This window comes from Tachyglossus aculeatus, chromosome 2 (assembly GCF_015852505.1).
Source record: "Tachyglossus aculeatus isolate mTacAcu1 chromosome 2, mTacAcu1.pri, whole genome shotgun sequence".
Taxonomy (NCBI): Eukaryota; Metazoa; Chordata; class Mammalia; order Monotremata; family Tachyglossidae; genus Tachyglossus; species Tachyglossus aculeatus.
In genome coordinates this window covers 38,252,210-38,274,619 of record NC_052067.1, presented here as the reverse complement: position 1 = coordinate 38,274,619, position 22,410 = coordinate 38,252,210, and the positions used below count along the sequence as shown (strand labels likewise).

The 22,410-nt window shown below is 42.6% G+C and overlaps 1 long non-coding RNA gene and 1 other non-coding gene across 2 annotated transcripts in view; both read right to left on the bottom strand.

The window, feature by feature from the left end:
- Window positions 1-1,416: 1,416 nt before the first annotated feature.
- LOC119923033 overlaps window positions 1,417-22,410 on the bottom strand; it is a 106,882-nt gene continuing 85,888 nt past the window's right edge. Inside the window, exon 3 of the long non-coding RNA XR_005448754.1 lies at window positions 1,417-1,449. This is a non-coding gene — a long non-coding RNA (uncharacterized LOC119923033). The remainder of the gene's footprint in view (window positions 1,450-22,410) is intronic.
- LOC119924829 lies at window positions 6,133-6,270 on the bottom strand. The gene has a single exon (XR_005449517.1). It is a non-coding gene; the product is annotated as a small nucleolar RNA SNORA7 (small nucleolar RNA).

The following is a 22,410-nucleotide window of genomic DNA, read 5'->3' as shown; positions in this document are numbered from 1 at the left end:
GGGGATTGAGACTGTGAGCCCCATGTGGGACAGGGTCTGCATCCAATCCAATTTGCTCGTTTCCACCCCAGCACTTAGTACAGTGCTTGGCATATAGTAAGTGCTTAACAAATACCACAATTATTATTAGTATTGTTACTTTACACTTTCTCTTTCCCTCCCTCTGCACCTGGTAGTCATTTCTCCCATTATGTTGTCTTCCCTCACCAGGCTATAGGAAAACAAAATAATGAAAGGATTTGCAGTAGTTGATTTTGTTCAAATGTATATAGACGGGAAGGTGTTTATTATTATTAAGTATATATAATATACTAAAAATTATAATTGTGGTATGTGCCAAGTACTGTACTAAGCACTGGGGTAGATACAACTCAAGTAGACTCGATACAGTGTCTGTCCCACATGGGACTAAAGGAGAGGAAGAGAGGAAGAACAGATATTCGTGGCTTAGTGGAAAGAGCACAGGCTTGGGAGTCAGAGGACGTAGGTTATAATCCCAGTTCTGCCACTTGTCTGCTGTGTGACCTTGGGTAAGTCACTTAACTTCTTTGTGCCTCAGTTACTTCACCTGTAAAATGAGGATTAAAAGTGTGAGCCCCACGTGGGACAAGCTGATTACCCTGTGTCTACCCAAGTGCTTAGAACAGTGGTTGACACATAGTAAGCGCTTAACAAATACCATTATTATTATTATTATTTGCAGATGAGGCACCTGAAGCACAAAGAAGTTAAATGACTTGCACAAGGTCACTCAGCATTCATTCATTTAATCATATTTACTGAGCACTTACTGTGTGCAGAGCACTGTGCTTGGGAAGTACAAGTTGGCAACATATAGAGAGGGTCCCTACCCAACAATGGGCTCACAGTATAGAAGGCAATGGTGGGGCCAGGATTAGAACTCAGGTCTCCTGACTCCCAGTCTCATGCTCTTTCCACTGGGCCATGCTGCTTCTATTTATTTTGGGCAGGCCGACAAGGATTTATTTTTATGAGATTGAATCCTCAGGCTTGGTTTCAGATTGGCTCAGTAATTGGCCGATTGGCAGTTGTTGCTCAGAGTAACTGTCTCTATCTCTGTCTCTCTTTAGAAAAGGATATGTGGCAAAATTAGAATTGTATTAGTTTTATTCTTATTACGTAAAAAATGCAATCAATTTATTTCTCTGAGACTCCATATCCAAAGATAGTAAGAATGGTAAATGCAAATTGCAAAGCTAGGATGTGAAGTTTTGCATGACAAATACGGGGTACTGAATTACTTTGGGATTCAAAAAGTGGGTAAATTTCTTACTTGCGTTCTAGATGTTTTCCCCTCCAGGGACAACATTCATCCTTGTTGTGTTACACCCTTTCTCGCCCTTATAGACCTTTTTTTTTCCACTTCCCTCACCTTTCTTCCTACTTGCTCTTTTCCCTTCTCCCTGGTGAGTTCAAAGCTCCTGGCCACTGCATCAAAAGAGGAAGGGAAGAGGGGGAATGGGAGGTAGGGGAAAAGACAGAAACGGAGAAAAAGTAACAAAAACAGAACCACCTCCTCACCAACCAGCCTGCACCCTCTGCTCTTCTGCCACTAACCTCCTCACTATACCTCGTTCTCGCCTGTTCTGCCGTCGACCCCCGGCCCATGTCTTCCCCCTGACCTGGAATGCCCTCCCTCCACACATCCACCAAGCAAGCTCTCTTCCTCCCTTCAAAGTCCTACTGAAAGCTCACTTCCTCCAGGAGGCCTTCCCAGACTGAGCCCCCTCCTTCCTCTCCCCATCCCCATCCTCCCCGCCCTACCTCCTTCCCCTCCCCACAGCACCTGTATATATGTTTGTACAGATTTATTACTCTATTCATTTTACTTGTACATATTTACTATTCTATTTATTTTGTTAATGATGTGCATTTAGCTTTAATTCTATTTGTTCTGACAACTTGACACCTGTCCACATGTTTTGTTGTCTGTCTCCCCCTTCTAGACTGTGAGCCCACTGTTGGGTAGGGACTGTCTCTATATGTTGCCAACTTGTACTTCCCAAGCGCTTAGTCCAGTGCTCTGCACACAGTAAGTGCTCAATAAATACAATTGAATGAATGAATGAATGAATGAGTGAATGAATGAACCAGAGGCTTGATAGGACTGGGCCACGTGCGAAACCCACCTGTTGGATGTGGAAAATGACCATTCATTCATTCATTCAATCGTATTTATTGAGCGCTTACTGTGTGCAGAGTACACCAGAAGTATGCGTAGTCAGACTATCATTCTAGAGGGTATCCTAAAGTTGGGGTTCTAAGGGTTTTATTTTCTAGACCGCAAACTAGTTGCGGGTGGGTAATATGTCTACTAACTCTGTTGTATTATTACGATGCTCTGCATATAGTTGGATTTTAGTACCCGCTGTTGATGATGTTGAGGATGATGATTGATGATGATGTTGGTGGAGTGCACTGTGAGACAGGAGAAGAGGTACAGTACTCCAAAACGTTATTTTTTGCTTGTGAGACACAACCTCCACAAGCATTCATTTAGCAGTTAGTATTAGCTTTCTCCTGTTAAAATTGACATGTTCAGAAAAAGCAGCTAAAAGCAGCAGGACCTAATGGATAGAACAGAGGCCTAGGATTCAGAAGAACCTGGGTTCTAATCCCAGCTCATCCACTTGTCGGCTGTGTGACCCTGAGCAAGTCACTTAACTTCTCTGAGCCTCAGTTACCTCACCTGGAAAATGGGAATTCAGACTGTGCACAACCTGATCAGCTTATATCTACCCCAAGCAGCGTGGCTCAGTGAAAAGAGCCCAGGCTTTCGAGTCAGACGTCATGGGTTCAAATTCCGGCCCTGCCAATTGTCAGCTGTGTGACTTTGGGCAAGTCACTTCACTTCTCTGTGCCTCAGTTCCCTCACCTGTAAAATGGGGATTAAGACTGTGAGCCCCCCGTGGGACAACCTGATCACCTTGTAACCTCCCCAGCACTTAGAACAGTGCTGTGCACATAGTAAGCAGAGAAGCAGCGTGGCTCAGTGGAAAGAGCCCGGGCTTTGGAGTCAGAGGTCTTGGGTTTGAATCCTGGCTCTGCCACGTCTGCTGTGTGACCTTGGGCAAGTCACTTAACTTCTCTGAGCCTCAGTTACCTCATCTGTAAATTGGGGATTGACTGTGAGCCCCACGTGGGACAACCTGATCACGTTGTATCCCCCCAGCGCTTAGAACAGTGCTTTGCACATAGTAAACGCTTAACAAATGCCATCATTATTATTAAGTGCTTAATAGATGCTATTATTATTATTATTATTATTATTACTACTACAGGATAGTAAATGCTTAAGAAATGCTATTAAAAAATCATCTCAGAAAGGATGCTGGCTCCATGCAGATGCGGTCAAAGTGAATCACTGACAGGGGCCAGGGTACTGAGAGGTCCAGATGAAAGGTGCCATTTCCTTTTCAACATCAAGTGCTGTTATTCATCTGGCAGGGGGCACACAGTAAGGAGGAGTCTGCTTTCTATTTATTTTATTTTGTTAGTATGTTTGGTTTTGTTCTCTGTCTCTCCCTTTTAGACTGTGAGCCCACTGTTGGGTAGGGACTGTCTCTATATGTTGCCAACTTGTACTTCCCAAGCGCTTAGTACAGTGCTCTGCACACAGTAAGCGCTCAATAAATACGATTGATTGATTGATTGATTTCAGAAGGACTGCACAGCACGGTGATCACACCAAGCGGCATGTTCCCAGCCAGCGGCCCAAAGCTAGCGCCTGACGGGTGAGAAGTTGGGTGGATACAACATAATCTGATTTACCATCTGGGTTGTCATCCTGCTTTGGGTCTTTCATTTCAGCCGATGCACCAGAAGCCCCACAGAGTGAGTGTTCAGGGCTGGATTTCTGGTGAATTTGAATCCCTAGATGCCAGGTAAAATGGCCCACTAGGAGAACAGGCTGGATGACATCAGGCCCCCTATCCTTACCACCAATTCCTGAATTCTCAGTGAGACTGGTGAGGAGTGACCTAAATTGAGAGTTGCATTGCTATCCTTCCCGGCAACCAAAATGATCCAGCCTCCTTCTACATTTAACAAAGTGATCATGTCACTATCTGGACAGCCAAAAATTGGGCCCATTGATATTTTGGCTACAGCCTTCAAAATAACAAATTCTTGGGTCTCAGGGAGTTAGCATTCTTCTACCTCACAACAGAAGCAAACACTCCAAACACCCAAAGTAGGATGGCCTAGTGGATACAGCACAGGTTGGAGTCAGAAGGACTTGAGTTCTAATCCTGGTTCTGCCACATGTCTGCTGTGTGATCTTGGGCAAGTCACTTAACTTCTCTGTGCCTCAGTTACCTCATCTGTGAAATGGGGATTAAGACTGTGAGCCCCATGTGGGGCAGGGACTGTGTCCAACCTGATTAACTCATACCTACCATAGTACAGTGCCTGGCACATAGTAAGTGCTTAACAAATGCCGTTAGAAAAAAAATTCAAACCATGAACCTCTTGAGACTGTTTTGTAAAGGGAGAGAAAACTTCATTTGTTGGATTATTGTACTCCCCCAAGTGCTTAGTACAGTGCTCTGCAGAGGGTAAGCACTCAATAAATGTGATTGATTTATTGACTGATTGTTCCTTCAAGAAACGGCACCATCCTGCAATGGCCGTTCTTGAATAACTACATTTGTGCATTTCCATTGACCTCAAAAATAGAACAAGGAGTGTTAAAGAAAATAGCTGTGGATCTGAGAAAGGCAGTTTCCTGGATGCCACTCTGTTTTTCTGTGGTGGATAGACCATGCCTTGGAAACATGAACATGGATGCATATGTTTATGTTCTAACAATCCCAACTCTTCATTGAGTGCCTCTCCAATCTCTTCAACAAACATGATCCCGCTGTGAGGTAGGTGATAATGACTTTTTCTCAGCTAATGGGTCTCCTGAGGGGTCACCCAAGTTCAGTGATGAAGCTGAAGCCATACCCAGGATTCTCCATATCTGTTCTTCGAGTTTGATCTTAGCTAAAACTCTTCCAGCCAGTATGAACCCAGGCATTTCTAAACCTTTGGCAAGACCATAATTCTTAGTCTCCCCCTAATCTCCGGGGCCCTTATCACATTCACTAGCATTTATTTTAAAGAACTCCACTCACAGGGCCTCACTCCCAGGCCTTTACCACCTTTTCTACATGTCCCTGTCAGCTTCGGATGGATCCTGAAGGAGGGTCAAACAGAACAGCACAATCCCACCTCATAGAAGAAACCTAATTTAAGACTAACTTTCATTTCCATAGCATAGATTATCCTAGGATATGTCAAGATACCACAAATAGTTTTTCATAGTATTTTCAATATCTAAACAAGCTGTGAATTGGAGATTTTTTTATTTCCAAACCCAGCTCTGGGGATGATAAGGCATCTCAGAGCATGTTTACCCTTCAGAAATTCTCCAAAGAATTCAGCTGCATCCTAGCAGAATTTATGTGCCTCCGGAGAATTTAGTGAAGAAGAAGGAAGAAAAAGGTTGGAGAGCTTCTGCGGGTGAACCTTCTTAAGGGAAATTTTCCTGAAGACTTAAGTCAACTAAAGCCTGGGCCAAAACTGAACATTATACACTAGACCAACCCCCCCCCCCCCACATCTGTCTCACTCTCCTGCTCCTCAACTACAGTCTTTCATCAATTAAAACCTCTTAGAGGGTTTTTCTCCTCTTCCTCCTCCCTCTCCTTCACAATGCCCTATTATCCTCATCCTCCTGCAATCACATAAGAGAGACCTTGTATAGTGGAGTTGTTTCCTTCGGAGAAACATCATTATCAGTCACCAATCCTATAAAAGAGACACAACACTGCTGCATTATGCCTTCAGCAAACCCATCCTTAATGTAGGCCTGATCCTGTGGCATTTCAACGAAGTCTTGCCTTGTCTTACGTTGTCAAGTCATTTCTGACCCACAGTGGCTCCATGGCCATATCGCTCCCAGAACCCTACCTCCATCTGCAACCATTCTGTTAGTGTATGTTCGTTTGTTTTTTTTCATAAAAATATGGAAGTGGTTTATTATTGCCTTCTTCCGGGCAGTCAACTTGAATCTCTCTCCCCTTGACTCTCTCCCACACCACAGCTGCCCAGCACAGGTGAGTTTTGACTTGTAGCAGATTGCCTTCCACTCACTAGCCACTGCCCAAACTGGGAATGGAATGGATATGCTTCTGCTTGACTCTCCCTCCCATAGTCGAGACTGGTAGAGCACTAGAAACTCTCCAGGTGTGATCTTGAGAGGAGTTCAGTGAAGTACCAATAGCTTTTTTTTCAGAACCTGTCATCTTGGTTTCTCAGGAGCTTCGTCTGTGCCATGGAAACCAAACAATCGTATCTGCAGAGGATGGAGTGTTCTGTTTACGTTTTGTTACTTTGGAATACGATTTTGGGAGAGGCTTGCTCCCCAGGCTCCACGGAAAGCACACAGAAGTCATATGGTTTTCCCTCCAGCAGAAAATTTAAATACATTTAGATGTCATGACACTCATTTCACACTTACTTAAGGGGGCAGAAAGAGGGCTGACCACAGGGTCCTTTGAGGTTAAAGCAGTTCATTTGTTAGCTAATAGTTTATCCCTGTGGACTTCCTCTTTCAGAAACAGCTTCTTTTAATTGCATTACTCCTTCCTACAGAACTGCATCTCTGGGGCTTGATAGGAGAAAAGGGCTTTGCAAAACTTCCGGAGAGTTCAGCTTCAAGGAATCAGAGCTTTTCATGTGTTCTAGAATCTGTCATCGTGTTCTCTGAAAACAAGAATCAGGGGCACAGATTTGTTTAGTTAACCACTCGGCAGATTCTAGCACAGAGAACCCAAGCTCAAAGAGTTTCCTTCCAATGTGGAATATAAAAAAGGTCACTCCCCAAGGCTTCCTTCCTCAGCTACTCTGTTTTGAACATTTGCATCTTGTACAATTATGGAATTCCTTTAGCATAAAGGAATGCCAGGAATTATAAAAGGTGAATGTTCTTTATACATTCAGCCCATTTCTCTTTCTTGTACATGGAGGAGGGTGGAGATTGAAATTGGGGCATTAAAGATATTTAAGCAAGGGGAGAGCATGCAGAAGGGTAGAGTGATCCAGACACCCTCTCCTTCAGAGTGGAGAGGAGAGATTAGAGCCTGCTTTTCCATTCCTAACAGGGCATTTTGATCTTCATTTCATCATCATCATCATCATCAATGGTACTTACTGAGCACTTATATGCAGAGCACTATTCAAAGCGTTTAGAAGCGCGCAAAATTTAGATGAAATGCTTGCTTTTACTGAACAACTTGACACTCAAACCATTGGCTACAATCTCATTCTTAGCAGTGCTATCTTTGAACCAATAAACAGCTTTACTATTCAAAGGAGTCATTTACTGAGAGTTGGTGTGATTAAGGAGCTAAAGGTCTGTTTGGTTTTTTAGTGGAAGAGAGCCTTATTCCTACTTTACAGCTGGGGCAACTGAGGCCAGAAGGGATTGGTGATTTTCCCAAAATGCCCAGCAAATCAGGGGAAAAAGCCAGAATTGTCAGTCTGAACTGCTGCAGAATCAACAGTTGTCACCTGGTTATAGTACAAGCTGGGAAACAAAGCTGGGGTATACTGCTTCCAAAGAGGCCTTCTGTAAAGATTAGAGTAACTGTTCAAAGGACCCAAATTAAGCCACAGGGCAAACCTACCCAATTCCAGGACCAACTGGGTCATGGTAGAGAGCCTCTTGTTAGTTGCTTCACCCCTATTACCACCTGGAGAGAGGGAGCAATTTTTGCCTGCATCATGTAAGACTTTCAATATGCTATAATAGAGCACTCCAGGTCAATAACTTAGTGATGTCTGAATTTATTTAGTAATACCAGAATTCACTACCATACAGGTAATGTAGGTAGGCCTAGGTTTGAGGTTTATATTTCTATGACAATACAATTCTATAAGGTCACCAGGACAACTTGACATTGGCCTAATCTGGAGGCCACCCAACTGACCAATGGGGGAGAGGTTACACAGTTTTCAGTCCTCCCACTCCTCCCTACAAAACTATTGTGTTTTCTCTTCTGCCCCTGTTTTCCTTGCCACTCATCATGCTCCTCCCCTCCCCATGTAGCAGGCAGGAACTACATGGCAAAGGCACTTGAACTCCAATTAGGCTCCCTATTGCTTTGCCGCCCAACTCTTCCTCCCCTTTTAGTTTTCCCTCTCTGGTTTTCCTCTCGCTCTTCCTTCCTCCTCAATCTCCACAGGCCCTGACTCTTAGCCTTCTGTTGCTGGGTTCGTGAGGGATATTGTGTTGGAAGTTAGGAGTCCTTTTTTCAGCACTTTGAACTCTTCAAAATCGATCAATCAGTAGTGTTTATTGAGTACCGGCTGTGTGCAGAGAACTATACTAAGACCTTGCGTGAGTAGAGTTAGAAGACATGATTCCTGCCCTTAAAGATCTTACAATCTAATAGGGGGAACAGTCACAAGATGAATTATGAACAAAAAGAAGAGAATTGAGTGATGAATTTGTGTATGAACAATAGTTTAAATAGTAGAGAATCTAAGTTAATATGTACAGAACCGCTATGGGTGGAAAGCTGCATAAATGCAAAGATGATGCAAAAGTCCTGGAGTGTTAGTCAAGCGACTAAGACCTGGGGAAAGAAAATGTAATTGGGAAATGCCTCCTGGAGTTGCAGAGAGGCTTTGAGGAAAAATTTTGGAAAGGAGCTTTGAAAAGGAAAGTTGTTTCAATGTTACCTTTTAAAAAGTATAAATTAACAAATGCACACATACAAACATCAGCACTTGGAGAAGAAGCCAGTCTAATGGAAGTGAGGTCGCCCTTACCCCAGCAATAAGATGCACAGAAGGCTCAAAAGATTTTTCCCAGATTCATAAATATCTAACAGGTCACCACTACAAACAAAACAGGAGGAGAAAAAAGTGGTAGGCCAGTCTATTTTTACTGTGGCATTTCAGAGTGAAATAAACGCTTTGAGATTTCTCCTTCCAACTTTGTCTGCCAAGGGTGCATTCCTAGTGTCTTCCTCCATGTCCATCTACACAGGATCAGAAGAAAGATCTTATGTAGTGAGATCACAATTGATTTATGTGGTGTTTTTTGCAGAATATATTGATCGCAGCCAAATTCTCTGCATCTCCTGAGCACTTAGTACAATGCTTTACATACAGGAGACACTCAATAAATACTATGGTTGATTGATGTCTACTTTTTTCTAGACTGTAAGCCTTCTGGGGTAGGGAATGTCTCCACCAACTCTGTTGAATTCTACTCTTCAAAACACCTAGTGTAGTACTTTGCACACAGTAAGCATTCAATAAATACCATTAATTGATTGATTAGTAAAAGAGAAAGAACCACTGAGTGCTGAGCCTGTTATAGACACATATACCTCCTTTACTTTCCTTGGTAACATCACAACTGAAAAATCTGAAGAGAAAAAGTTTGTGTAACTCCTTGAAAGACACATATTTCTTTATATTCTTCTGTAACATGTGAAATTGAATGCAATATTTTCAGGAATATGCTGCTTCTTGCATTTCCACTACATTGTCTTAAAGATCTAATTAGCCTTCAAGAACCTTGACCTAAAGCCTCCTTTGGCTTCTTTTTCTTTTCCTGTGTGTTTGGGGTGGGGAGTGGATTTGTTTTTTTCCCACTGACCTTTGCAAATTCCTGTCTCGATAATTGGCGATGACTTTTAAAATGACAATTTAGCTTTCAAATGTTTCAACAAATGTAAGATTAAAGCAAGCACTAGAATTTCGAAAAATAAACAGTGACTTCCACTGAAAAAGAAAATGGCTCTTTTCTAAAAGCACCAGTTAATTGCTGCTTAGAAAAAAAAGAAAATTTTAAAAAAAAAAGGTTTAGAGACAAACCTATTTCCCTATTGGGGGAAAATATTCCAAAATATTACACTGTGGAATCCTTTTTTTCCCCTATCCTCACCCTGCTCCTTAAGTATCCTAAAAGAGTTAAAGAACTGCATTTAAAACGTTTAAGGAAAATGTCTGGAAAGACTGGAATTTCAAATAGAGACAAGAGCAATATTGGTTGAAGATGACCACAATCACAATATTCTTCTAAAGAAAAGTTCTATGACTACAGGTTGGGGGGCACTAAAGGAAGCTTGAAGGTGAATAATTCAAAAGAACCAAAGAAAAGTCTTTTTCGTATTGTGGATAAACATATGGAATTCATTACCATAGGAAGCTGGGTAGTCAGAAATCATCAGCAGATTCTTAGCCAAATTTTTGGTAAAGCAGTCCATAAAGAACTGTTAGAGGGAACGTTAGAGATTCTAGAAGCAATAGGAAGCAGGGTGGCTTAGTGGAAAGAGGATCTGGGTTCTAATCCCAGCTCCACCACTTACCTGTTGTGTGACTTTGGGCAAGTCATTTAAAGTCTCTGTGCTTCAGTTCCTCCATCTGCAAAATGGGGATTCAGTACCTGTTCTCCCTCCTAGTTAGAATGTGAGCTCTGTGTAGGACCTGATTATCTTATATCTACCCCAGCACTTAGTACAGTGCTTGGCACACACAAAATGCAAGAGAAGTAGCATGGCCAACTGGAAAGACCACGGGCCTGGGAGTTAGGAGACTTGGGTTCTAATCCCAGCTCTGCCAATTACTTGCTGGGTGATCTTGGTCAAGTCATTTGACTTTTATGTGCCTCAGTTTCCTCAACTGTAGAATGGGGATTAACACCTGTTCTTCCTCCTATTTTGACTGTGAGCCGCGTGAGGGAAAAGGACTATGTCTGACCTAATTTACTTGTACCTAACCCAGCACTTAGAATGGTGTTTGACATAAAGTAAATGCTTAATAAATACATTAAAAAGTACCATTATTATTATTATTATTATTATTATTATCAGAAGGCTCAAAAAGAAAACCCAAAACTCAAACAGGAAAGCTAGATTTACAGAAGACTGGTCCCTGATGGGGTATTAGAAGGAGAAGTTAAGGATGGTAGATAGTCCATCCACACCATGGGAAAGGACAACCATCACCCTGTTCCTCCTGCGATGGCCTGTTGCCTCAGCTTGAACAGAAAGTGCTTCAAATAAAAACACTTTCCCGTATGAGCACAGAAGTCTCCATCTCTCAAGGAGAGTCTGGGTCTCCAGTCTGGACCTCCTCTCCTGCTCAAACCCAGAGGGTCTAAGCAGGTTACAGATTGACTGGGATCAGTTTCAGAGCGAGCTGGGCCAGAGACTTAGAGTTTCCACAAGGCAATCTAACAAATCTAACAAATCATCTAAAATTATCGAGTAAGCTTGCATCAAAACATCACTCGACCCAGCTAGAATCCTCTTTCCTAGCCTGAGGAGGCTGCACCAGTTGATACCTTTTCTGTTCAAAAAGAAGGGGCTGCAGCAGACTGCACCTGGTCCATGGGCCTGGAGGCCACCTGGGGGAAGGGCCCAAGAGAAAGGTTGATGTGTGATCACCTGTGGCACTAATATGCGGGTGGGAAAAGGATTCCCTCTGCTCCAGTGGACAGAGATTAGATGGGAAATATAGCCTCCTTCTCTACAATGGCGAAAGTTATTCCAATTAGAACAGTTTCTTCCCTACCAACAGGCATAACAAACAATCGTGGTATTTGTAAGCACTCACTATGTACCAAACACTGAACTAAGTACTTAGGGTTGGACTCCAGATGCAGAGTGACTCAGTGGAAAGAGCATGGGCTTTGGGGTCAGAGGTCATGGGTTCGAATTCCAGCTCCACCAATTGTCAGCTGTGTGACTTTGGGCAAGCCACTTAACTTCTCTGTGCCTCAGTTCCCTCATCTGTGAAATGGGGATGATGACTGTGAGCCCGCTGAGGGACAACCTGATCACCTTGTAACCTCCCCAGTGCATACAACAGTGCTTTGCACATAGTAAGCGCTTAACAAATGGCATCAATATTATTATTATTATTATATACAGTCCCTAACACAGAGCTCACAGTGGAAGTGGGAGGGAGAACAGGTATTATACCTCTATTTTACAGGTGAGAAAACTGAGGCACAGAGATGTTAAGTGACTGTAGACTGTAAGCACCTGTAGACTCTAAGCTCTTCATAGGGAAACTAATTCTGTTGTTTTGTACTCTCCCAAGTGCTTTGTACAGTGCTCTGCACACAGTTAAGTGCTTAATAAATACCATTGATTGATTGTTTGATTGATAAGTGACTTGCCCAGGGTCACCCAGAAGGTAAATGGTGGAACCAGGATTAAAACCCAGGTCCTGTGACCCCCAGGCCTCTTCCCATTAGGCCACCTGCACACAGGTAGACTGTACTAATCTGGTACATTTTTATACTGGGTTGGACAACTTATATTACCTGACGATTTGTAAACCCGGGACCATTTTATGTATAATTTTAGGCAAGTTGTTTTAGCACCTTTAGGACTTTCTACAAATCTAACCCAGTATTTGCCAAGCAATCCACACAGAATTGCTAGAAAAATACCTATTATTTAAATAGCTAGTATTTACTGAGTGCCTATTGTGGACAACGCACTGCACTGAATGTTTGGGAGAGTAAAATAGAGTTAGAAAACATTTTCCCCATTCTCAAGCAGCTCACAATCTAGTGGGGGAAACAGACACCCAGTAAGTTTGTGGAAGAAAGAAATGACCAGAGAGATGGATACTAGTTACTAAATTACCTCTCATTCAATTGTAAATTGTGCTGAGAAGAAAGAGGTGCAAGCCACACAATTTCTTTTAATATTACCTCTCATTTATTTCATGTGGACAAGCATTTTCAAGTTGGGTTTTTTGGAAAGGTGCCACCATGAAATTGCTGAACTAGTGAACTTGTCAGATTAGTTTGGAACCTTGCTTTGAGCTCAGGCCCTGGATAACCCACTGGTTGTGTGATGCTATTTTCAGTTGAATTTTCCAGGAGAAGTTTCCATGTAAAGCATGCTTGTAACTACCCAGCGCTTAGAACAGTGCTTTGCACATAGAAAGTGCTTAACAAATGCCATCATTATTATTACCTGCCCAATGTTAGCCATACCCTGGATGAAGGTTTTGGGGCAATGCTCACTCAACTCTCCATTAAGGAAGTTCCCACTACTAATCTCACCTTTGGGCCTATATCAGGAATTCTGTCCTACTTGAATGCATTGAGCTGTACTAAGCACTTGGGGCATACAACAGAAGAGCCAGATACGTTCTATGCCCATAGGGAGCTTACACTCTAATGGGGGAAGGCAGACATAGATAGATTCAAAAATAGTGAAAACAATATATAACACTGAATAATCAATCAATCAATGAGTGATATTTATTAAGCACTTACTGTGTGCAGAGCACGGGCCTAAGCACTTGGGAGAATACAATACTACAGAGTTGGTTCAAACAAATCTCACAAATGCTGAGGAGGAGCATAAATAAATAAATTCCAAAGTGCAAGAGGTGGCCGAAAGGTTGATAAGAGGCCAGAATATTCCCCTAAACCCAGGAAGGAAGGTAGCAGAGTTAGGGGGAGAGACCAAGCCACAAGATTAAACAGACCTCAGGGAAAATCTTACATCCTGAATGGCTGCCTCTCTCCATATGCTCACTCTGCTTCTAGCATAGGGAACTGTTCTAAATTGTGACAGAAATATTCGTTACCAACTCCCTCTTTCACTGGGTTGAAAATGAGTCTGTGAGCACAGTGGCTATTAATAAGCAGGCAACAGTCACTCAGATTTCTTATATTTCTTCAGCTTCTGTGGAGTTTTCAGCCCCAGTTTTTTAAAAAATTAATTTTCACACTGTTCATCTCCTGTAGACACAGTCACTGTTTCTGCTTCCCTAATGGCAAAGAGAACTAAAAAATAAGCACCAGCCTTCACAGGGCCATTCTAAAGCTCTAGGAATTTATTTGGGTTTTGAAAATGCTTTAATAGAGCTGAATGAAAGGCATAGAACAAGTACAAAACATGAGGTGGTTTGGAACATTTTACCAAGGTTTAATTGGGTTTTTGAAATCCACCAAAAGCTAGCTTGTTGTTTTTGTTGTAAATAAAGTTGTTTGCAAAGCTAAGAAAAAGTAGACTCTCAAAGCCATATGGAAGAGACACCTCTCCTCCTTGCCCTCTGGTAAGGTGGAAGAGAAGGAAGGTGAGTAATCAAATCCTTGGGTACCTTTTTACCTCAGCTGATAATTCAAGTGTAATGTCTATGAGCTATCACAAGAAATAGCATCAGGGAGTTTGTTTTTTGGTGGGAAAAGGAGATTGGAGGGTGTGGAGAAAGGTTTCTGACAATCACATGTTTCTAAGCAATGCAGTATCCTAGCTGTTTTATCACATTTTTCTTGTCAGCATCAGGGCTTCTCTGCACTGGATTTCCTAAACCCTTGAATATATCTTGAATATAATGGGCATATGGGGAAGACGTTGGAGAATGTGCCCTTGGTTTGTCTCTAGACACAACAAAGTAAAGTGGAGAATTGAGATAAGTTTCTTGACAATTCAAGGCTCCAAACACTTTCTCACGAAAGAGCTAGACAATTGAGGCCAAAGTATGTGTTATCAACCAACACTCCAATCTGTATATCATGGATGGCAAATCTTCCTTGTTTCTTCAAAGTTCTTGGCCCAGTAGCAAAACTCCCTAATCTAACGGCCTTTACTCCATCCTCTCCCATTCTTGAAACATTGTCCAACCTTGGCTTCACTGACGCTGTTCTCTCCAGGTTCTCCTATCTCTCTGACTGCTCCTTCTCAGCCTTTTTCACAGGCTCCCCCTCTGTCTCCCACCCTCTGACAGTGGGGAGTCCCTCAAAGGTCAGGTCTGAGTCCCCTTTTATTCTCCATCTACATCCACTCTCTTGGAGAAGTCAATCATTCCCATGACATTAACTACCAGTGGATGATTCCCATATCTACATCTCCAAGGCCTGATCTATCTCCTTCTCTGCAGTCTCACATCTCCTCCTGCCTTCAGGAAATCTCTATTTGGATGTTCTGCCAATACATCAAACTAAACCAATACAAAACAGAACTCCTCATCCTCCCATCCAAACCCTGTCCTTCCCCCATCTTTCCCATCACTGCAGACAATACCGCTATCCTCCCTATCTCACAAGCCTGGGACCTTGGCATTATCCTCAAATCATCTCACGCATATATATTCAATCTGTCACCAAATCTTGTTGGTTCTACCTTCACATTACTAAAATCCACCCTTTCTTCTTTATTCTAACTGCTAGTATGCTTAGTCAAGCACTTATCATAGCCCACCTTGACTACTGCATCAGCCCCCTTGCTGACCTCCCTGCTTCTTGTCTCTCCCCACTCCAGTCCACACTTCACTCTGCTGCATGGATCATTTTTCTAAAAAAAAATTCAGTCCATGCTTCCCTACTCCTCTCAGCCTCCGGTGGTTGCCCATCCGCCTCCACATAAAACAAAAACTCCTTGCTTAAAACACTCAATCAGCTCACCCCCTCCTTGGTTTCCTCACTAATTTCATTCAATCGTATTTATTGAGCACTTACTGTGTGCAGGGCATTGTACTAAGTGCTTAATTTCCTACTATAACCCAGCCCACACAATTTGCTCATCCAACTCCAACTAATTTACTGTACCTTGATCTCCCATGCTGACCCCTTGCCTACGTCAATCAGTCGATCAATTGCATTTATCGAGTGTTAACTATGTACAGTGCATTGTACTAAGTGCTTGGGGGACTACAATATAACAGAGTTGGTAGACACTTTCCCTGCCCACAGTGAGCTTACAGTTTTGAGGGAGACACATCCTCTGACCTACTCCCTCCCCGTTTATATACAACAGACTACCTTCGAAGTCTTTTAAAGTCACATCTCCTCCAGGAGGCCTTCCCCAATTAAGCCCTCTTTTCACCTACTCCCTCTCCCTCCTGCATTGCCTATGAATTTGGATCTGTATCCTTTGAGCACTTGATATTCATTCTACCTGCAGCCCCACTACACTTAAGTACATATCTGTCATTTATTTAAATTAATGTCTTTCTCCCCCTTTAGCCTGCAAGCTCCTTACTTCTCCAAGCACTTACTACAGTGCTCTGTATACAAATAGCACTCAACAAATACCACTGACTGATTGATTTTGCTGAAACAAATCCATGATGCTTCCCTCTTCCTCGGGCGTTCACTGTCGAATATGTTGACCACTTTCATTTCTTGGCTGAGGTTAATGTGGTTTGTCACTTCTTCAATTTCTTGCCTTTAAAACCCTCAAAAACAATCATGAGTTTCTAAAAGAAGGGCCAATCACCACGGAAAATATATCCAGTCATTTAGAGAACTCTTAATTGAAATTGGAATAGGAGCCCTCTTATTTAGCAACTGACACCCACACCTCAGGCCCACTTGGGCATCTAAATGGAAAATACCAATATGTGAGTCAAATACATGGATTTCAAGAGCACCAAAGGATTTACTCTGAAAAATATCAGGAAGGAGCCTTAAAGCGTGTGACAAACAGGGGACTTTCCTTCCCATTTTCTTTCAGAGGTTGCTCAAGTCTACAGTCGTATATCTAAATTTTAGTTTAGGAATGGAGCAAAATCTCCTTCCTCAGTTCAAATTTCACGAGGCTTTTATTGTAGCAGAGGGTGTATTCTTTCATGAACTAGGGTGAAACTGGGGCGGGGTGGGAGGGGAGAGAAATATTGAACCCTCCAGTCTGAAGAACTCTTGCCTTAGCTCCATCCTCATGATTTACCAGTGACACAACCAGAGTTCCCACAGCAAAGGGTTTCATTCTTAGTAATGCTGGCGGGGGAAGCCGGATCAGGGACTTCTTCTCAGACTGCCTCAAGGTTAATTTCATTTCCTGGGGTAAGCTTTAACTATAGTAGAATCATCCATCCCTACTTTCTAGTCCAGGACAGCCTGTTCTCTGGTGGATCACCCTTTTTATGCACCCATTAGAAACAGAAAAAAAGATTTCATTGATTCAGTCCACTGAAACCTTATCTCCTTCCCCACCCACTTGTATGGGCATGATTTAAGGATCCCACTAGTGAAGTGTTAATTGGTATAATGATTCCAACTAAAAGATTGTGGTGCACCTTGCCTGGTGTTCTGTTCAGTGGCTGAACTTGGCTTTATTGTTCATAGAATATTGCCTGTTTACTTCTTTTGATGCTGGTTTACTTGTTTTGATGAGTATATATCTATAATTCTATTTATTTATATTGATGCTATTTATGCCTGTTACTTGCTTTGATGTCTGTCTCCCCCTTTCTAGACTGTACGCCTGTTGTGGGCAGGGATTGTCTCTATTGCTGAATAGTGCTTTCCGAGCACTTAGTAAGGTGCTCTGCACACAGTAAGAACTCAATAAATACGATTGAATGAATGAATGAATAGAAATTTAAAATTGCAGGGGACCACTAAGCACCTGGCTTGCCATCTGCCAAAAATGGCTACAAGACACTGGCACTGAGTCTACATCAGTCAGGGGTGGAGAATCTGGTCATCTCTGGAACCGTTCAAGGGGAAGACTCACGGATACCACCATCAACAGAAGGATCTCTCAAGGAAAGGATTCCCATTAAAGGAGAAGGGGTCAGAATTGCTTACATCATCAGAAGAGGAATTTCTATGGAGAAAGGGTTTCCACATGTTCCCGCCTATTGTCAACTAAAGAAAGGAGGAATCTGTTCATCATGTGGGACTCTTTGTTGGACTGGGGACTAAGGAGGGGAGTCTGGGATGCATTTGGGAGTTTGCAACCTTTTAGCTACATGAGGCAAGTTGTGTGTCTACCAGATTAAACTGGGATGGTGCAGCCTGGTATGCGGGGCCAGTTGGTCTCTTCAATAAAGAGGATTTGTGATCTTGATGTGTGACCCTATCAGTAATGATTACCTAGTGGGACAGTCCTGTTACCCTAGAGGGTCAGTGGTGATAACCTCCAGGTAGATTAGTAATTAACCTCTTGACCAATTAATCAATCAATGGTATTTATTGAGCACTTACTGTGTTCAGAGCACTGTACTAAGCACTTGGTATACTGGGTATACTGCAACAAAATTGGTATGCATGTTCTCTGCTCATAAAAAGCTTACAATCTAGAATGGGGAGACTGCCTGCCTACATCAATCAATTGATCAACTGCATTTATCGAGTGTTAACTATGTGCAGTGCACTGTACTTAAGTGCTTGGGGGACTTGTCTGCCTACAATATTAATGTACTCAGAAATTGTCAGCCCTGGATTTATGATGATCCCCTTAAAACAGGACACTTAAGAGTGGAAAAATAGTTTACTTTTCCATTCACCTTTCTCCTTTCATCATCCTTATTTCCTGTCTCTTTAAGTTCACTCTCCCTGCACCTTCCCCACTATTTTCTTTAATTGAAAATCTACACATTTTAAAAAATCACACTTGTTTGCAATCATCAGAGCAGAAAGCCAGTGGTGGCAAAACTTCAGGCCTCAGGAGGTGAGAGCTCTCAAACACACACACACACACACACACACAAAACATACATAGCCACATAGAGGGAAGATTGAGGTACAGTAGAAGCGAAAAGCAAAGAAACATTTATAGTGTTATTTGTCTATGATATCTTTTGGGAGTAATTGAATTGACCTATGTTCTTGTTTTTGGATGGCCTGCACAGTAATTCGATTGGGTTTGTATTCTTCAGTGTAGAATCATATGGCAAGAGTGGATTTTGAGAAGTCAGGATCCCTCCCTCCCCCTCCTTACCTCCTTCCCCTCCCCACAGCACCTGTATATATGTATATATGTTTGTACGTATTTATCACTCTATTTATTTATTTTATTTGTACATATTTATTCTATTTATTTTATTTTGTTAATATGTTTTGTTCTGTTGTCTGTCTCCCCCTTCTAGACTGTGAGCCCGCTGTTGGGTAGGGGCCGTCTCTCTATGTTGCCGACTTGGACTTCCCAAGCGCTTAGTACAGTGCTTTGCACACAGTAAGCACTCAATAAATACGATTGAATGAATGAATGAATGAATCCCTCTGCTTGAAGGCAGGATTGTGCCTAAGCCATTCTGGATAAAAGCAGCATGGCATAATGGATAGAGCATGGGCCTGGGAATCAGAAGGTCATGCATTGTAATCCCAGTTCTGGCACTTAATAATAATAATGATAATAATGGCATTTATTAAGCACTTACTATGTGCAAAGCACTGTTCTAAGCACTGGGGAGGTTACAAGGTTATCAGGTTGTCCCACGGAGGGTTCACAGTCTTAATCCCCATTTTACAGATGAGGTCACGGAAGCACAGAGAAGCTAAGTGACTTGCCCAAAGTCACACAGCTGACAATTGGCGGAGCTAGGATTTGAACCAGTGACCTCTGACTCCAAAGCCTGTGCTCCTTCCACTGAGCCACACTGCTTCTCTGGTTTGCTGTGTGACTGTGTGCTTTGGGCAAGTCACTTCTCTGTGCCTCAGTTACGTCATCTGCATAATGGGGAATGAGACTGTGAGCCCCACACGGGACAGGGACTGTGTTCAACCCAATTTGTTTGTATGCACCCCAGCGCTTAGTACAGTGCCTGGCACATAGTAAGTGCTTAACAAATACCATAATAATAATGATAATTATTATTATATTCTATTGCTTTTCAACAAAATTTGGCACTTGGGTACACTATGGAAATCCTCCTTTAACGCACTGTTCGTCCTTGGACTCCAGCTGTCAGAAGCCTTCAATTTAGAAGTTTCCCTGCCACCAAAGGAGAAGCAGTGTGGCTCAGTGGAAAGAGCCCAGGCTTTGGAGTCAGAGGTTATGGGTTCAAATCCCTACTCCGCCAATTGTCAGCTGTGTGACTTTGGGCAAGTCACTTAACTTCTCTGCGCCTCAGTTACCTCATCTGTAAAATGGGGATTAAGACTGTGAGCCCCCCGTGGGACAACCTGATTACCTTGTAACCTCCCCAGCACTTAGAACAGTGCTTTGCACATAGTAAGCGCTTAATAAATGCTATTATCATTATTATTATTATAAATTGTCAAATTGGAATGGACAACTCCTCTAGTGGCTGGTTTCCCCTCTCACCTTTCATCTCCATCAGAACAGCAACCCAGAGTTTCTTTACTTGAGAAAGCACATTTGTTTGCTACCTGCAGATATGCTTGGACACAAGGGGACTAACATAAAGAGAGGAAAGACTGGACAGTTTCTGCAGTTACTGATTGAAGCAGCATGGCTCAGTGGAAAGAGCCTGGGCTTTGGAGTCAGAGGTCACGGGTTCAAATCCCAGCTCCACCACTTGTCAGCTGTGTGACTTAGGGCAAGTCACTTCACTTCTCTGGGCCCCAGTTACCTCATCTGTAAAATGGGGATGAAGACTGTGAGCACCCTGTGGGACAACCTCATCACCTTGTAACCTCCCCAGAGCTTAGAACAGTGCTTTGCATATAGTAAGCACTTAATAAATGCCACCATTATTATTATTATTGAGCTTTCTGGAACGTGAGACAGGACCTATGTGCGCATCTGTTTCTACATGGTTGTGGGACTAACCACGTTTGTTTCTAAAGGTTGCTTTACATCATTACTCTTTATTACCAGCAGAACTCCCATCTAGGTTGGCCCTAAATGCCTTACGCCACATGAGCTAATTAAGCGTGCATTAAGAGAAGCAGCCACACATTTCTGGGCAATAGCTGCCAAAAGATATCCCAACCCAAGCCAGGAATTTTCATTCAGGTCAAACATTCTGAAGCTATATCATCACAGTCTGCAGTCATCTTAATTAAGAAGTAAACAGTCCCACTGCAAAAAGTGTGTACTTTATATAAATGCTGCAAGTTTTCTCTATTCCCCTGATTTTAAATAATGAGAAGTCTTTCACTCACAGCTGTTAGCTCATCCGTAACTCAGTAACAGTGCAGCAGAGTAAAAGAGGTAAATCGTGGCGTGGATTTAAAAATTCCACCTGGATGAGCTGTTTCTAGCCTTGTGATGGTCCCTCTCAATACACCCTTCCTTGGCAGATTTACTCCGGTGTGCACTTGGTGGCTTTAACAGTAACAGTCTGGCCACACTTTAACACTCACGTGCCCGATCTCTCCAGTGCTGGCCCTCTCATTTCCCCAAGGTTTTCCTTTGTCTCTATGGCATTAATTCAGCATGCAATTAGGGATCTAATAAAGCAAACATAATGCAACTGTAGGAGAAGTCTGATCCTGGGATAGAGTAGAATGGGTTTTGTGGAGCCTGAATTGGGGAGCCCAAGCTTGTGTGTAAAAATGTTGGCAATAAATCATGCCCAGGTAGCAAATGATGGCCATGGGGGCATGAACTGAGGATGCATTTTCACAATAAAGAGAGACCGGATGTGTACAAGAAATGGAAGGAAATGAGTTTGGGGCCTTACTGAGTTATCATTCTGATTTAAGACCTGCACACACAAACATCAACCCCTTCATCATTTCAATGATGAAATGGTTCACATGGTAGAATTATCCAACAAAACCATTAAACCGAACCAAATTCAGAGAAAACCAACACTGTATTTGCTTCCAAATGAATATGGCAAGTGCAACAAGCATTTAGGATGTGAAATCAGCTTTTATGGGTGCGATAAGTCTTTGAGCGAGAGATAGCACAAGGCACTTGCTCTAATGAAGGCCTCTCCACTCTCGCTTGATAAGAGATCACACAGACCTTTGGTACGACCTGGTAGGCTGACTGAAAATATTTCTGCCAAGCCCGACGAAATTCCCACTAAAGATCTGGAGGAAGATGAATGGTACTTAAGCAACACAAAGACCGTGAAATCAAACCATTAGAAAACAATCTCTGAACCAGTCAGTTTCTTTCACCTTCTTTTCACAATGACAAAGCCCCTAGAAAGGCATTGAACGTTTCCTTTAATCTTTTCCCCATGCCGATGTGTTGAATTTCATACCCGTTTTATTATGGGCCCAGTGAGGGTTCTTACCAATTTGGAAATACCGTCCTGCCTTTCTCTCTCCACTCTTTCTTAGGATATCGCCGTCTTGAAGAAACATAGTGGATTTGGAGGAGGGGAAACTAATGGTAGAAATGAGTTGTATCCCAAAATGCAGAGGCAGTAAGCCCTACTTGGGTTGTTCTGGAATTTCACATGGAGCCAGAGTGGGGGATTTGAACGGCTGGCCAGCTGACAGTTAGTCGCTACATTGTACTCTCCCAAGTGCTTAGTACAGTGCTTTGCACACAGTAAGAGCTCAATAAATATGACTGAATAATCCTACAGGCCACCTTGGTTTTGGGTCAGTCCTGGGAAGTGAGGGAAGTTCTGAACCGGTCATCAATCAATCGTATTTATTTATGAACTGTGGTCATCCACAGTTTTGGTAAAGTTTTGCACAAGAAGACAAAAGTCAGTATTCATGTCAGGCCTAACCTGTCCCAGCCTATCCATCCCCAG